The following is a 16516-nucleotide window of genomic DNA, read 5'->3' on the forward strand; positions in this document are numbered from 1 at the left end:
AGATGCTTTTATTATCCTCATTTTATATAACTAAAGAAATGGAGAGTAAGTAGAAATAATTGACTTACTCAAGATAGCTAGTGAAAGTATCTGAAGTAGATTTTAAAGTCAGGTGTTCCTGAATCTAACTCAAGAGTTTTATCTACTATGCTACTTAGTTGGTTGAAAATCTCATTGCAAGGGCAGCTAGGTGGCACAGTGAATAGAGTTCTGGCCTTGGATTCAGAAGGACCTGAGTTCAAATCCAGCCTCAGACACTTCACACTTACTGGCCATGTGACCCTGGGCAAGTCACTTAACCTCAATTGCCTTACCAAAAAGAAAAAAAAATTCCATTGTGTTTTCTGATTATAAAAGCATTTAATTCATAAATTCAAAAAAATCTTGTAAGATTTTTCCCTGACATTTCAAAACTACTTAAAGTTCCTTATAAAACACAACAGCAAAGAAAATTCTGTTTAGGGACTCTATACATAAAACAGGAAGATGTAATCTCAAAGATGTCTGACACTGATGGAGGAGATTCAGTGCTGTGTCTGGTTTGAAGAGGTTTCTCTGTGGATAGTCAGGTCCTCCAGATGTTCCTATTAGGGAGATGATGGTATAATCAAGGATCTGGAATATTGCAGAGCCTTTTCTAATAAATTTTTGACAACTCCAAAGATTTTAATATGACATCCACATAGTAAAGAGAATGTGGATGCATAATAACTGTTTCCTAGTTTAGGGTTTGCAATTAGATGGTCATTCTACATAATTTATCCAACTGCAGTTATTTATAATTGGAGCAGAAAGAATAAATGGATCACATATTGGACCTAGACTTAAATTGGTTAAGGAGAGCAAGCTAGATGGTCTTTGGAAAATTAAATTGCAAAGATCTTTTAATAATGTTAATATTCTCCAGGAAACAAATAACCAGCTTTTTCCTTTCCTTTCTTTTCTTTTTTTTTATATCTAGCCTAAATATCAAGCCTAAAAGTATGTTTAAATAATGAAAATTTAACACTACACAACAGATGGTTGAGAGATACAGTTGGACAAAGTAAAATATGTCTTCAATGATGAACTTCAAGTAAGAATAAGTGTATAAGATATCCTTAAGGGAATGTGTGATAGGGAAAGAAGATGAGTAGCTCTTGTGACAAGATTGAGGAATGACAAATGATCAGCCCTAATTATCCACCAGTATTTTTGTGATATCTGGAGAAAGCAAATGATATCTCTAATATTTTGAGTCAGTGACCTGTGTTTAACTGATGGGACATCATGTCCAAGTGTGGAATAAGAGGGTCAGGAACAGGTGGCTTGAGATAGTATCTCTTCTTATATCTTTTCTCCTCTTACCTCATGCCACAGGCTAAAAATGCACAAGTACGATGATTATCTACGTTATTTGTGTTACTTATCAGTAAGGGAATTTGTTTTTAGCATGGAAAACTACAAGGCCATATTCTATTTCTTTTTCACTTCATTGATATGAAAACTAGAAAGAGAAGAGTCTTTTTTTTTTTTTGGCCTTCCATCATTTTGGTACATTTCATTTATTGGAATGAGAGTGTCAAATGAGTTTAGTAAATCTCTGACTTTCCTTCTCTTTCCAAAAAAAGTTATATTTTCAATGTGAAAATTTTAGTGTGTTTTCTTAGATAAATCCCTGAAAATACAATCATAGTTATGAAGCAGCTATATTTGATCTGTATATGTGCTAAGATATTGACAAAATAAGTTAGAGGTCCTATGCTTTAGCTATTTATAAGATGATAAAGTGGACAGTTTAAATAATCATGTAATATTGGCAATGCAAAGTTAAATAAATAAATGAAACATGATACTTTTACATATAGCCAATGGCTAAGTAAATCATGAAGACTAAGCATACTTGGATGTCAAGATACTTCCTAGTGTTTAAGAAGGAAGTCCTTCAGGATTTACACATTTATGGAAATGAAGTCTGTTACTGTTTTCACCATTAGAAGACTTTAGAAATGCTTTCCAAAGAGTCATACTGGAAGTAGGAAAAGTATTACTCATATTCATTTGAATGTAGAGAAAATAGTTAATCATTTGTTTACCAGAATGAAAAAAAAGTCATGTTGAATCTCATAATAGAACATAACATGATTACATGATAAGGGTGCTTTTTTTAATCCTATAATTCCTATAACAGAAAAGATTCAGACCTTTCACATTTTATGTCAGTAGACCATAGAATACTTTCAGTAAGATTTTAATGTTTTCTAGTGACCTCAGCTGACACTTTCCCTCCTATAATTGCAACATTTTTTTTTCATTATTACTGGATACATGATAAAATGATGCTATGGTCTATTTATTTTTAAGTGGCCCTTCATCGTGCCAGAAGATGGCATTGGTGACTATTTTTGGAAATGAACATCTCTGTGATAGAGCTTCCTGATTGAGGAAATAGATATTCACAGAACAAATCTGATTGAACAAGAATTTAATTCCCAGCACCTAGAATGGTGCCTTGAACATTACAGATACTTAGAAAAAAATTTCTTGAATTGTTGAGTTGAATGTTGAACATCAAACAGTTCTATTATGATGTTTGATGAAGTTTGGCTAATCTCTCTTTTGATCTTTCTTAAAGGATGAAGATCAGGGTGTATACCAACACCTAAAATTGAAAATGTGGTTTTGCTATTGCTTGATTTTTATTGAAATTTAATCTTCAAAAATATGCATAATTTTTAAATCAATTTAATCTAAAAGAAAAGATAGCTAAAAATTAGTCATCTTTTACTGAAATGAATTAAGATGTGTCAAATTCATACAAAGCTAGTCATAAGCATCAAAAATGAATTCAGTTCAGAAAAATTTGAAGGTAATTTTTCGTACAGATTAGGAGAAATCATGTGAAAAGGAATGAACTAGAGAATGCAGTGTGATCTATAATAACTAGAAACTATTAAAGGTCTCTGCTTATGTGTACTATATGCATGTATGCATGTATGTATACACACATGCAGCATGCATATGCATGTTCATATACACATGTGCATATATACATGTATGTGCACATATACATACATACAGAGAGAGAAAGAAGTTTTATATATAGTGTTTCTATAGTTCTATATATAAGTATATATATATATATATAGTTTCTAATAAGCCAGTAATATGCAACTGATGCTTCTGTCAGATATTAATTTGTCTTGAATGTGATGTGGTTATCATGGTATTAAGTGTAAGCCAGAATAGTAATTAGCTTATATTAAAGCTTAATTACACCGTAATCAATCTTTCAAGTATGAGATGAATCCATGCAAGACCAGGTGTTATTGACCTGTACTGAAGATTTTGAACTAGAATAGGAATATAAAACACCATCTAGATGAGCTGAGGTGATAAACCACAGGTAAAAGTCTATAAATAATTATGTTTGCATGCATGCAAACATTGACATTTTATCTTAAGGGCTTTTGAATATTCTTGTCAATATTAAGAAAAACATTCTCTTTTGCTTTTATATCCTTGATTCTCTGACTTATACTTTGGAATTTCTCTGTTGTGAATACTCTATACACCTATACTGGTTACATGAGAATTAAGCCATTTTTTTAAACTGATTTAGAAATATTTCAAGAAAATTCAACACTAAATCAGAATATATTCAATAGGAAAAAAACAGATAGGCTTTAGATTTAATCATGAGTCATGGACATAATTATCACTATAGATATAGAACCAGAAAGGTGACCATTTCACCTAATGCACTAATTTTCCTGATGGGAAGTTCTTTTGTTGGCATCTAATTGTCCCCAACCCAAGCTATTCCACTGGAGCTATGAGTATCTTTGGGCAATCTCTGAATTGTTAAGGCTGATCTGGAAAACTCACCCAACATTAAGTTCCTCATGATTACCTGGCAGTCATTTCCTCTAGGATGGAATTGATTTAGTATATTTGTGAATGGGCAAAGCACCATGGAAACTATTTTCTTCCCTTAAACTTTTCTTCCCCCATAAAGAGTTATTTCTATATATTTTTTAATAATTTTAGACCCTGATTTCACTATATAGCATTGTAACTATACAGTCTCAGATTAATCACTTCATAAAACACCAGATCAATGTCTCTGCTTTCACAATCAGAGGGCCCCTAATGGCATATGGTACTGATGACTCATGAGTTACAGGGCTTATGTGATCTTGCAGAATAAAGAGGTTCCTGGAGCATATTGTAGAAATTCAGAGGAGTGCAGTTGGGTGGGTTTAACTATGGATAGTGAATGGGGGTGGATAGTGGAAAAACAGAAACCTCTAGGGTAAATTTGCAGCTCTGATGGAAGTGCCCAGGGATCTCAAAAATATAACAGCAACTCAGAAAGGTTTGAGTGCTCTTTCATCTTACTCAAAAGATTGCTGTTAGATGAGACCCCTTCTGGGAGCCAGGCTGGCAGAGTAAAGCAGTAAATAGCCATGAGTCTTCCATTTTCACCACCAAATAATCATAAATTAGCACCCCAAAAACAAATCATGGAATAGCAGAACCAGCAAAAGATGAGGGAAACAATCTTTTTGTACCAGAAACTTGGAAAATAGGCAATAAAGGTCTATCTCACTTAAGAAAAAAAGTAACACAATCCAGGACAGGAAGTATCTCAGCAAGCCAAGAGCAAGTTGTACCTCAGCAAACAAGCAGTAGATCCTGAGCACCAGTGCATTGAAGCAAGCAAATGCCAACACCAGAAACTTCCCACTCTACCCCCGAACACTGCTCACATGACTCAGCATGACCAGAGGAACTGGAAGACTGCAGCACTGAGAACTGCCAGGGGCTTCAGTGTAGCCCCTGGCAAAGAGACAACCTCCAGTGGCCAGACTCCACATGTTTCAGCATAACCCTGGGCAAACAGACAGCAGCCAGCAGCCAGACTACCATATGCTTCAGTGTTGCCCAGGGAAATGCAGAAACACATTACCAACTTCAGCACATACCATAAATGAACACTAGAACCCTGGCTCAGCATCAGGTAAGCTACTAGACCCCCTAAAGGCTTCAACAGTGCCAGCCACCTCTCACCATAAGACCTTGGCACAGGACCAGACATGTAGTTCAGGAGTGGGCCTCAGAGCAACATGAATGTAGCACCAGGTAAATAGCCAAGGCTGTCAGGCCCTGGCATGGGGAACCTGAGAGAGTGCCCCTTGTACCCTGGGAGCAGAGCTCAAATTTAAAAGAAATGTTAAAAAAAAAAAGCCAAAAAAAAAGATGAACAAAGAAACAACAAAAAGAATCTGACCATAAGTAGTTATTACGGTGACAAGGAAGGCAAACACAAACTCAGAAGAGGACAACAATATCAAAACACCTATGGGCAAAACTCCAGAGAAAAATGGTGAGTAGTCTCAAGCCCAAAAATAAGTAATGGAAGAGCTCAAAAAAGAGCTTAAAATAATATAAGACAGGTAGAAGAAAATTAGGAAAATAAATGAGAGTGATGCAAGAGAATTAAGGAGGTAGAAGAGTCAATAGTTTGGAAAGAGAACTACTTAAAAAGTAGAATTGAACAAATGGAAGAGAAGATACAAAAATCCACTGAAGAAAACAACTCCTTAAAGGACACAATTGGCAAAGTGGAAAAGAAAGTACAAAAGCTCACTAAGGAAAAAAAGACTTTAAAAGTTAAAATTGGGCAAGTGAAAGCTAACAACTCTGAGACATCGAGAAGCAACCAAACAAATTTAAAAGAATGAAAAAAAATGGAAGAAAATGTAAAAGACCTCATTGGAAAATCAACTGACCTGATAAATAGATCCATGAAAAACAGTATCAGAATCATTGGGATACCTGAAAGCTATCATTAAAAGGAGAATCTGGACAACATCTTTCAAGAAATTATCAAGAAAAACTGCCCTGATGTCCTGGAACCAGAGGGCAAAATAGGTATTGAAAGAATCCACCAATCACTTCAGGAAAGAAATCCCAAAACAAAAACTCCAAAGAATATTATGACCAAATTTCAGAATGATCAAGTCAAGGGAAAAATACTACAAATGGTTAGAAAAATAAATTTCAAATATTGGGCAGCCACAATCAGGATTACACAGGACTTGGCAGTTGTAACATTAAAGTCAAGGTCAAGGAACACAATATTCTGGAAGGCAAAGGAGATAAGACTAAAACCAAGAATCACCTACCTGACAAAATTAAGCATAATTCATCAAAGGGAAAAATGGTCATTCAATGAAGTAGAAGGATTTCAAGCTTTCATAAAGAGAAGAATAGAATTAAACCAAAAATTTGATCTTCAATATCAAAGTGCAAGAAAAGCCTAAAAAGAGAAAAAGGGGAAAAAAAAAACCATAACAGATTCAATAGAGCTAAAGTATTTATATCCCTACGTGGGAAGAGGATAGTTACAAATGCATCATTAATAGTACAGATAGCAGGAATATACATACATAGAGAGTACAGGTATAAGGTGAATTTGAGGGAAGGACATACAAATCAAGGAATAAGAAAAAGAAGTACAATGGGGCAGAATGAAGAGAGAAGTAGAATGGAGTATAAATTATTTCACTTGAAGTAGCAAAAAGACCTATTACAGTGTAGCAGAAAATGTGAGGATGGGCTATGGGCATTGCTTGAACCTTACTCTCATCAGTATTGACTCAAAGATAGAATAATACACAAAATCATTTGAATGTAGAAATCAATCTTATATGACAGGAAAGTAGGAAGGGAGTAAATTAAGTAAAGGATGGGGATGGAAACTGACAGAATAGTGGGCAGATCAGAGGAGGTGGTAGACAGAAGCAAAACACTGGTGAGGAGGGAAAAGGCAAAGGAAGAGAGAGGGCAAACAGGAGGAAGAATAGGATGGAGGGGAATACACAATTAGAAATAATAACTGAATATTAATGAGATGAACTCTCCTATAAAATGGAAGTGGATAGCAAAGTGGATGAAAAATCAGAATTATACAGCATGTTCTTTATAAGAAACACACTTGAAGCAGAGAGACATACAATATAAAGATAAAGAGCTGGAGCAGAATCAATTATGCTTCAGTAGAAGAAAAAAAAGCAGGGATAACAATCTTGATCTCAGAAAAAAAAAAGCAAAACATAAACCTAATTAAGAGAGATAAGAAAGGAAACTATATTTTGCTGAAAGGTACAATAGAAAATGAAGTAATATCAATACTAAACATTTATGCACCAAGTAGTACAGCATCCAAATCCTTTTTTTTTTTCAGCCAAAGACAAGGTTTATTAGAACATCCATCATATTTGGGCAGATTCTTAAGGAGTCTGAACATGAGTAAGCAGTGGCTAGATTTTAGGAATCTGAGCAGTAGCTATATTATAAGAATCTAAGAGGTGGCTAGTTTATAAGACTCTGAGCCTTGGCTAGATTTTAAGAATCTAAGCATCTTAATGGACACAAAGTGGACCTTATATACAGAAAGCCTGTGGGAGGGATCTAGGAGTGGCCAAGTAGTTTGGGGTGATGGGAGGAGGGGCCTAAGGAGATCTGGATGGGAAGGAAAATGGCTAGGGGCTGTAGAGAGGTAAGACAATGGAGGGGAGATTGGGTGTAGTCACAATGAAAGGCCAGTTGACTGGATTATAGCCTCAGGTGAACACCAGAGATTTGGCCATGTGGGAAAGTCCAGGGTTTTTCCTTTCTTGGGCCCAGATCCCATCCTCATCATTCTCCCCTCAAACAAATTGGACCCAAATTATTTTGGAGTAAGGGGTGAAGGTATCAGCTTCTGAAACTGCTTCCTGATGGCAAGGGGTGTAGAGCTATCCCTGCCTCAAGGGGGTCGCAAAGAGGAGGTTGACTGGAACCAACACAGGCTGCATCCAGGGGGCAATGTGGGGACATTGGATGGTACTCGCTGTTTGCTACTAGCTGTAGGTGAATGGCCCATAGTCTGGAAGACAAATCCAAGTTTGGAGGCTGGCTTCATTACTTTGAGCAGGATGTGCTGAATCTGGGTGATGCTTCCAGGCAAAGGTTGCCCCAGAGTCCAAGGCCATTGCCTGTTGGGCCCATCCTGTAGCTGCTGCCCCTCCTCCCTCCTTCCTTTCCCAGGTGGGGAAGGGTGAAATCAAAGGTGGGGGATGAAGGGTGAAACTCTCTTAGGAGAAAAGGAATTAACAGATACCCTCTTGACTCAAGGGAAGGGAGTGACCAGGTTGTACCAGGTGTTTCAGAACTCCTTAATGATAAATAACAAAACCTCTAGAATCTTCCAAGATATTTTTAGCTGTTCTAACTTTCCTTGTAACCTCTATGAAGGAGGATTCAGAGGTTCAGAGGGAAGGGAGTAAGTAAACCTCAGGGAACCAAGATGGAACTGCAGTTTGCCCCAATTCCCTAGTGCCGAGGGAATTAACGGAATTGAGCATACGCTTCTGGATAGGGCATCCATCCTCGTCCTCTATGCTGTGGAAGTTGTGCCCAGGTTCATTGCCTTGAACCAAGCCAGTGGACTGAGAGCCTGAGAGTGTCATGCCAAGTATGAGACAGCCTTGTAACTGTCTGCCAGAAAAGCACCTCCAAGCCTTGGTGCTTGGAAAGTGACCCAAACTGCAGAGCAAGAAAGGAGGGGAGGGAGAGGCTTATATACCTTTCGGTCTTGGATGGAGAAGAACTTGGGTTTAGGCAGTTTCCCCATATGGGCCACCAAAATGATGTGGTTTAGGAGTTCAGGGGTCCTGGGACCCCAAAGTCACAACACACAGGTCCTGCTTGAAAGAATTCAACCCAAGCCTTCTTTCAGCCAAAGACAAGGTTTATTAGAACATCCATCATATTTAGGCACACTCTTAAGGAGTCTGAACATGAGTAAGCAGTGGCTAGATTTTAAGAATCTGAGCCTTGGCTAGATTATAAGAATCTAAGCACAGCATCCAAATTCCTAAAGGAGAAGTTACTTGAGTTACAGGTTCATAACCAAACAAGAAGTAGAGGGTATTATGGAAAGTAAAATAGATTAATTTGATTATATTAATTTAACTGTTATTATATTAAATTTAAAAAGCTTTTGCACAAACAACTTAGAAAAAGAAATTGAACTTGCCATCAATGAACTCCCTAGGAAAAAATCCCCAGGGCCAGATGGGTTCACAAGTGAATTCCACCAAACATTTAAAGAATGATTAATCCTAGTACTATATAAACTATTTGGAAAAATAGGTAAATAATGAGCCCTACCAAACTCCTTTTATGACACAAATATGGTGCTGATATTTAAACCAAAAAGAGCTAAAACAGAGAAATAAATTTATAGACCAATTTACATAATTAACATTGGTGCAAAAGTTTTGAACAAAATACTAGCAAGGTGATTATAGCAATATATCACAAGGATCATAGGGGGATTTATAGCAGGAATGCAGTGTTGGTTCAGTATTAGGAAAACTATCAACATGATTGCCCATATCAATTAAAAAACCACCAAAAATCATATAAATATCTCAATAGATGCGGGAAAATTTTTTGACAAAATAAATAGTATCCATCTAAAACTATCAGTAAGCATTATCTGTAATGGGGATAAGTTATAAAACTACACAATAAGATCAAGGGCATAGCAAGGATGCCCCTTATCACCACTGTTTTTCAATACAGTACTGGAAATTTTAGCTATAGCAATAAGAGAAGAAAAAGAAATCAAAGGGATTAGAATAGGCAATGAAGAAGCAAATCTACACAAATAATTTGTGTCCTACCATTTTCCTGTTTTCCCAGCACTTTTTTGTCAAATAATGAGTTCGTGTACCAAAAGCTGCTCTCTATCACTTGTTTGGTCATAAGTTCTTCCCTTCTTCATAGATCTGACAGGTAAACTATTCTTTGCTCTTCTGATTTGCTTATATCACCCGTTGTGTTTAAATCACAAACAAATGAAGAAACACTCTTTGCAGATGATATGATGATATACATAGAGAACCCTAGAGAATCAACTAAGAAAAAACTACTTGAAATAATTAACAAAGTTAATTAGCAAAGTTGTAGGATATAAAATAAACTCACAAAAATCACCAGCATTTCTTTAAAAGTCTTCTTGAATTCTGTTTTGTAGGCCCTGTTGATTTCTCATGTGTGATCATTGCTGCAAGTGGTGAAGTTCTCAATAAGGCTTGCTTCATCTGTGCCAGCACCCTTGATGGCTTCTTTTATTTCATAAACCAGTGTCTTCATCGAAGCCAGGATGGTCTTCTGAAAATCCCCTCTAAGTTTTGATTTCAGATCCTTGGTAAGGTCCTTCCCATATGCTGTTTTGAAGGAAAGAAGGATCTGCTGCCTCTGCTTGTTGGAGCAACTTCCAAGGCAGTCTAACATGTCCTGTTCATCATCCTAAATCCTTTCACAGCTTTCTGCAAGACTTCTGCATCCCACAGGGGATCAAAGCAGGGAGCATCTGTGATGGTGCCTTGTTTTCCAAACTGTGATAGAGGTACAGCTAGGGTGACTGATCCTGAGAATCCAGGGTAGGCTGGCACTAGTTGCTGTTACTCAGGTGGTTGCGCTGGCTGCTGGAAAGGTGATGGCATTGGGTGTTGCCCTCAATAGGTCATTGGCAATTGACCAGTATAGGTCCCCGGAGCCTGCTAGCCAGGAGGAGGCATATATTAGCCTGGTACAAGGCTCCCAGGGTATCCTAGGTAAGCTTGCATTCCTGAGGGTGGATTTCACCAGAAGGTGGGCACATTCCATAAGGGGGCACTGGTTGCTGGGTCGGGGGGGCCCATACAAACCTCCCAGGAAGAATGAGTGGGAAACCTCCTCCAGATATTCTAGGACATATATTTGCCATGTTGACACCTCCAAATGTCCCTGACATGTTAGAAGCCATTCCTGAAAGATAATCCTGGTTGAACTGCCCAACATAGTTGGCCACATTGTCCAAACCAATTGGAAGCATGTTGGGGTGATAGGATTGCCCCCCCCAGGCATTGCCACCAGGGGCAGCTTGTGGGTAGCCACCTCTGAGGAGAGCATAGCCTGCATAGCTCATTGCTTAGACCTCTCAGTGCATCCGTCTCTCCAGCCAATGTTTCTCTGTCCCACCATCTGACTCTCTTCCCAGCCACCCTAAATCACTCATGATTGGAGAAATACAAATTAAAACAACTCTGAGGTGTCACCTCACACCAATCCAATTGGCTAACATGACCAAAAAGGAAAATGACAAATGTTGGAGAAGACATGAGAAATTGGAACACTAATGCATTTTTGATCAAGTTGTGAACTGATCCAACCATTCTGGACAGCAATTTGAAACTATAACCAAAGAACTATAAAACTGATACAGCAATACCACTACTAGTTAGTATCCCAAAGAGATCATAAAAAAAAGAAAAGGAATTACATGTACAAAAATATGTATAGTGGGTATTTTCATGGTTGCAAAATACAGGAAATTGAGGGAATGTACATCATTTGGGGAATAGTTGGACAAGCTGTGGTACACAAATGAAATTGAATACTATTCTGCAATAAGAAATAATGAATAGGGAGGTTTCAGAAAAAAAAAATCTGGAAAGGCTGATGTAACGCGAAATAAACAGAACTAGGAAAACATTGTATACAGTATCAGCAATATTGTGTGATAATCAACTATGAATGACATAGCTCTTCTCTGCAACACAATGATCCAAGATAAGTACAGAGGACTAATGATGGAAAATGCTATCCACATCCAGATAAAGAACTGATGGACTCTGGATGCAGATTGAAGCATTCTTTTTTTTTATTTGCTTTACTCTTTCATGTTTTTTTTTCCTTTTGATCAGTTTTTTTCTTTCACAACTGTGACTAATATGGAAATATGTTTTACATGATAGCACATATATATCCTTTATCAAAATAACTACCAATTTTGGAAAAGGGGAGGGGGAGCAGGGAGGGAGAAAAATTTGGAACTCAGAATCTTGTAAAATGAATACTAAATTTTTCTTGACAGGTAATTGGGAAAAAAATAAAGTACTACTTTAAAAAGAAAAAAAGAAAGAAAAGGATATGATTTTAAAAAAAGATTGCTGTTTTTTATCCCCTGATTCAGTCCACCAGCGTTGTTAAAAAGGGCTTGAGCCTCAGAGAAAGCAAGTATTTGGGTTCCTTCATGCAAGGTTGTGTAAAGGGTAAAATGACAATATTCATCCAGGACAGGAAATGGAGAATTTAGCATTGCCAGAAAGATTGGGGGAAGGGTTTTCTGAAGTACCTAACCCAATGTGGCCCTTCATCAGGGAATGGGATCTTGGTCTTTTGGACCTGTGAAAACAGGTGTGAAGAATAACAACAAGTTCATCTGAGGACTCAGCTCAATGAGACTTAACCAATAAAACTCAGCTAATAATTTACCAAGCAGTTAAACTTAATCAGTACTTCTTATCAAAAGAATTTTTGAATTTTCAATGCAATTCTATTTCTAGATTTTCTTTCCCCATTGTCAACCTGAGATCACTTTCTCAGTCCCTATGCATCAAATTTATACTCATGCACATTTTCCCCCTCTTTATCTTCTCCTGCATATTGCTGCTTGCAAAACAAACGAACAAAGAAAAAAAAACAATATTCCTTTAGCTTCTATTTTAACTAGTGCAATTTTTCATTAAATTTAAACAAAATAGAAATACATTAAACAAACAAAAAACACCTATTCAATTTTTTAACCACCAATTATAACACCCATGCCTTGAAAAGTCTAAGAAATGCAAAATCTTTTGATAAATAAGTAATGTATACCTGTAATTGTGATTCATTTTAGTAATACTAATGGCATTTTGATAGTAGTAAACATATACCATAGAGATCATTTTATATAAATTGCTTAGATTTAGTTAAGCATATAAATATTGCTAATTGCCAGAAAAATATCTTTTTAACAAATTCATTATTATAATGATGTTACTGTCAATCTTTTTTTTTCTTCTCCTGATTTACAGAATCAAATTTATGTGCAAAGTATAGATTTTTTGCCATCCTAATGAATCTATGAGTTACATTAAATTCATTAAAAACATTAATTTAGTTCTAGGCATAAGGAGCCAAAAAAAAATTCCTTGCTATCCTAATTAAAGAATATAATGTTTTCAGATGAGTACAATCTTCAACTGAATATTGATCTCATGAGTTTAAATGCTGCTTTGAGGGATTCAGATGATAACCCACCCATATCCATTCATAACATGGTCAGCACAGTACCTGGGACATAGTAAATACTTAATAAATATATGTTGCCTGCCTGCTATGCTATCACTAGTGTCCTGTGTATGACATTTTCGAGGGACAGTCTGCTTAATGTACTGCGGGCTGCCTTGCTTTCTCCTGACATTTCAAGGTTATCAAATGGAATATTCTGTCATTCTTCTTCATATAACCATGTGCCTTTTCATTGCCATGTGAGTGATATTTGTTTTCATTTTTGAGATTTTTTTATATTTATATTTCACAGCCATAATATAATACCAGAATATTCTTACTAAAATGATGAACACTTCTAAAAGTTTTTGATTATTAAGTTTTCATGTACATATATGTGACATATCTATATACATATAAGTATAGAAAATATATGCATATGTCTATGAAAATATACACATATAAGTAAGAGATATATATGTAAATACACATACATAGATTATATGAAAACCAATAAAGAGAAAATTAGTGAGCTCAGAATTCAACAAGAAGATGAAAGTAAGCTGTATGGTATTCAAGTAGCAAAATTCCTTTAGGTATATAAAATATATATGTGTATGTGCTTGCACACAAATATACATATACACACACACATTTCTATATAGATGAACACACATATATGTGTGTGTGTGATAAAATGTGTAATTTTCTAGCACATTCAAGATATTCTTTACTCACATGGTTTTTTCTGCATAGCTGGTCAGGCAAAATTTCTTTGAGTAATTAAAGATCTCTTATATGATGCTGTATAATATTCTGCCCCTAACAGTTACTAAGTCTTATAGAGTCTACCTTCATTTCAGCTTTTGCTTGTGTCTTCTTTCTACTCAGATAGTCCTTACTCTCATTGCCTCTCATCTGGTCATCTGTAATAAAATCCTAAATGATCTCCCAGATTTCAGTTTCTATCCTCTTCAATTCATCACCTATTCTCATCAAAATTGGCTCAAAGAGAGAATAATGTAGAACTCATTTGGGTACAGAAATACCTAACCATCCAGGCAAGTAGGAAGGGAAAGGAATAAGAAACTGAAAGAAGGGGGTGCAGTTTGGGATATGTAAAAGTCAGAAGCAAAACACTTTTGAAAATGGATGGGGTGAAAAGAGAGAGTGTGTAGGATAAATGGGGAAAATAGGATGGAGAGAAATACATAGTTGGTAATCATTACTGTGAAAAAAAGTTATTGACAAGCAGTTTTCAGACAAAATAATCAAAACTATCAATAGTCAAAAGAAATGCAAATTAAACAAGTCTGAGCTACCACCTCATGCCTCTCTGATGAGCTAATATAACAGAAAAGGAAAATGATAAATGTTGGAGAAGATGTGGGAAATTGGAACACTAATGCATTGTTGGTGGAGTTACAAATTGATCCAACTATTCTGAAAAGTAATTTGGAACTATGCATAAAGGGCAATCAAACTGCACATATCCTTTGATCCAGCAATACCACTACAAGTTCTATATCCCTAAGAAATCATAAAAAAAGGGGAAAGGATTCATATGTAACAAAATATTTATAGCAGTTCTCTTGTGGTTGCAAAGATTTGGATATGGAGAGGATGCCCATCAATTGGGCAATGGCTGAAGAAGTTGTGGTATATGAATGTTATGGAATAGTACTATGCTGTAAGAAATGATGAACAGGAAGAAAAACCTGAAAAGACAGAAAGACTTGAAAAAACTTGATGCTGAGAGAAGTGAAAAGAACTAAGAGAATATTAAGCACCACAACAAAATAATTGTGTGATGATTAACTATGATAGACTTAGCTCTTCTTTGCAAGATGATGATCCAAGACAATTTCAAAATGCTTGTGATAGAAAATATTAACCACATCCAGAGAAAGAACTATAGAGTGCAAATGCATGTTCACTTGTTTGTTTTTGTTTTGTTTTGTTTCTTTCTTATGTTTTCCCCCATTTTGTTCTGATTCTTCTTTTGCAAAATGAGTAATGTGGAAATATGTTTAACATGACTGTACATTTATAATCTATATCAGACTCCTTGCTCTCTAGGGGAGGCGGGAGAAGGGGGAAGGAGGAAGAAAATTTTTAAACTCAAAATTTTACAGAAATGAATGTTGAAAACTGTCTTTATATGTAATTAAAAAAGTAAAATACTATTGATATTTGAAAAAATAAAAGAAAGATGATTTTGAATGATTTTGACTTCTCCCTGGACAAGAAACAAACTCTTACACTACTCAGTCAATGTGTTTTTAGCCTAATATAACTGTCTTTTCTTCCACTAAGGAGTACAATTGTAACTTAAATCTGTATCTGTATCTGAATCTGAAATCTGGAAATTTAAAAGAAAATTATACTGAAATTTTAAACAGTGACAATGAACAAATACAAAACATGGGGAGAAGGGGCAGGAAAAACATAAAACCAAGAGCTAAATTTGTCTTGATAGGCAACAATTATTTTGTTAGCTGTTTTTCTCCTTTTAAATTTAAGAATGTGGCCCAGGGCAAATAGGTGTTTTTTTCTGTTTTGTTTGTTTTGTTTTGTTTTTTTGGTAAACTCATAGCTTAAAAAATGCTGATATATTTTGTTTTAGCACAACTATCTTTTACCTATAAATACCCTATTTACACTGCTATACAAATGAATTCCTCACACCCCTAAATTAAGCAAAATTGTTTAATACTTGGATTATAACCCATTATTAATGAAAATTTTGACTTTTCTTATTCCTTGATTATTAACATAATGGAGATCTATGAATCTTAAATTTGACAAGATGATACCAACATTTTCTCTTTTATTTGGTATTTTATTACTTCTAAATGTTGTGTTTATTTCTATTGCAATTATTATTTTGTTTAATATCCTTTTAATTTAGATTCTTTTACTTCTTTTATGCAAGGCTTCATATGTTTTCCCAAATTCTTCATATTTTCTAGCAAAACATTATTGATGTACTTACAGGAATAATCTATTGTATTCTAAAAAGTAGTCGGTTAAGGTATTGCAAAATTTTGAAGGTGCTGATATTTTTCCCAGACTTTACTTATCAAAAATAATGTGTGTATACACACACACACACACACACACACACACACACACACACACACACACACACACTTCTCATTGCCAGAAACCTACTTCAAATATAGGCCATTGGGATCTCTGGATCAAAGGTGGGAACAATTCATAATTTTTAATTATTTGCTTACTTAAATTCAAATTAATTCCTAAAACAACAGAACCAATTCATAGTTATACTAGTAATGAACTGATATGCCTATTTTCCTACATTTTCTCCAAATGCAAAATTTCCCATATTCATTATTTTTGAGAAGTCACATGA

The 16516-nt window shown here is 35.6% G+C and overlaps 1 pseudogene; it reads right to left on the reverse strand.

The window, feature by feature from the left end:
• Window positions 1-9990: 9990 nt before the first annotated feature.
• On the reverse strand, window positions 9991-11008 carry LOC110212461 (annexin A11 pseudogene; annotated as a pseudogene).
• Window positions 11009-16516: the final 5508 nt, after the last annotated feature.

The sequence above is a fragment of the Phascolarctos cinereus genome, unplaced genomic scaffold (assembly GCF_003287225.1).
Source record: "Phascolarctos cinereus isolate Bilbo 61053 unplaced genomic scaffold, phaCin_HiC Scaffold_7;HRSCAF=346, whole genome shotgun sequence".
Classification (NCBI taxonomy): Eukaryota; Metazoa; Chordata; class Mammalia; order Diprotodontia; family Phascolarctidae; genus Phascolarctos; species Phascolarctos cinereus.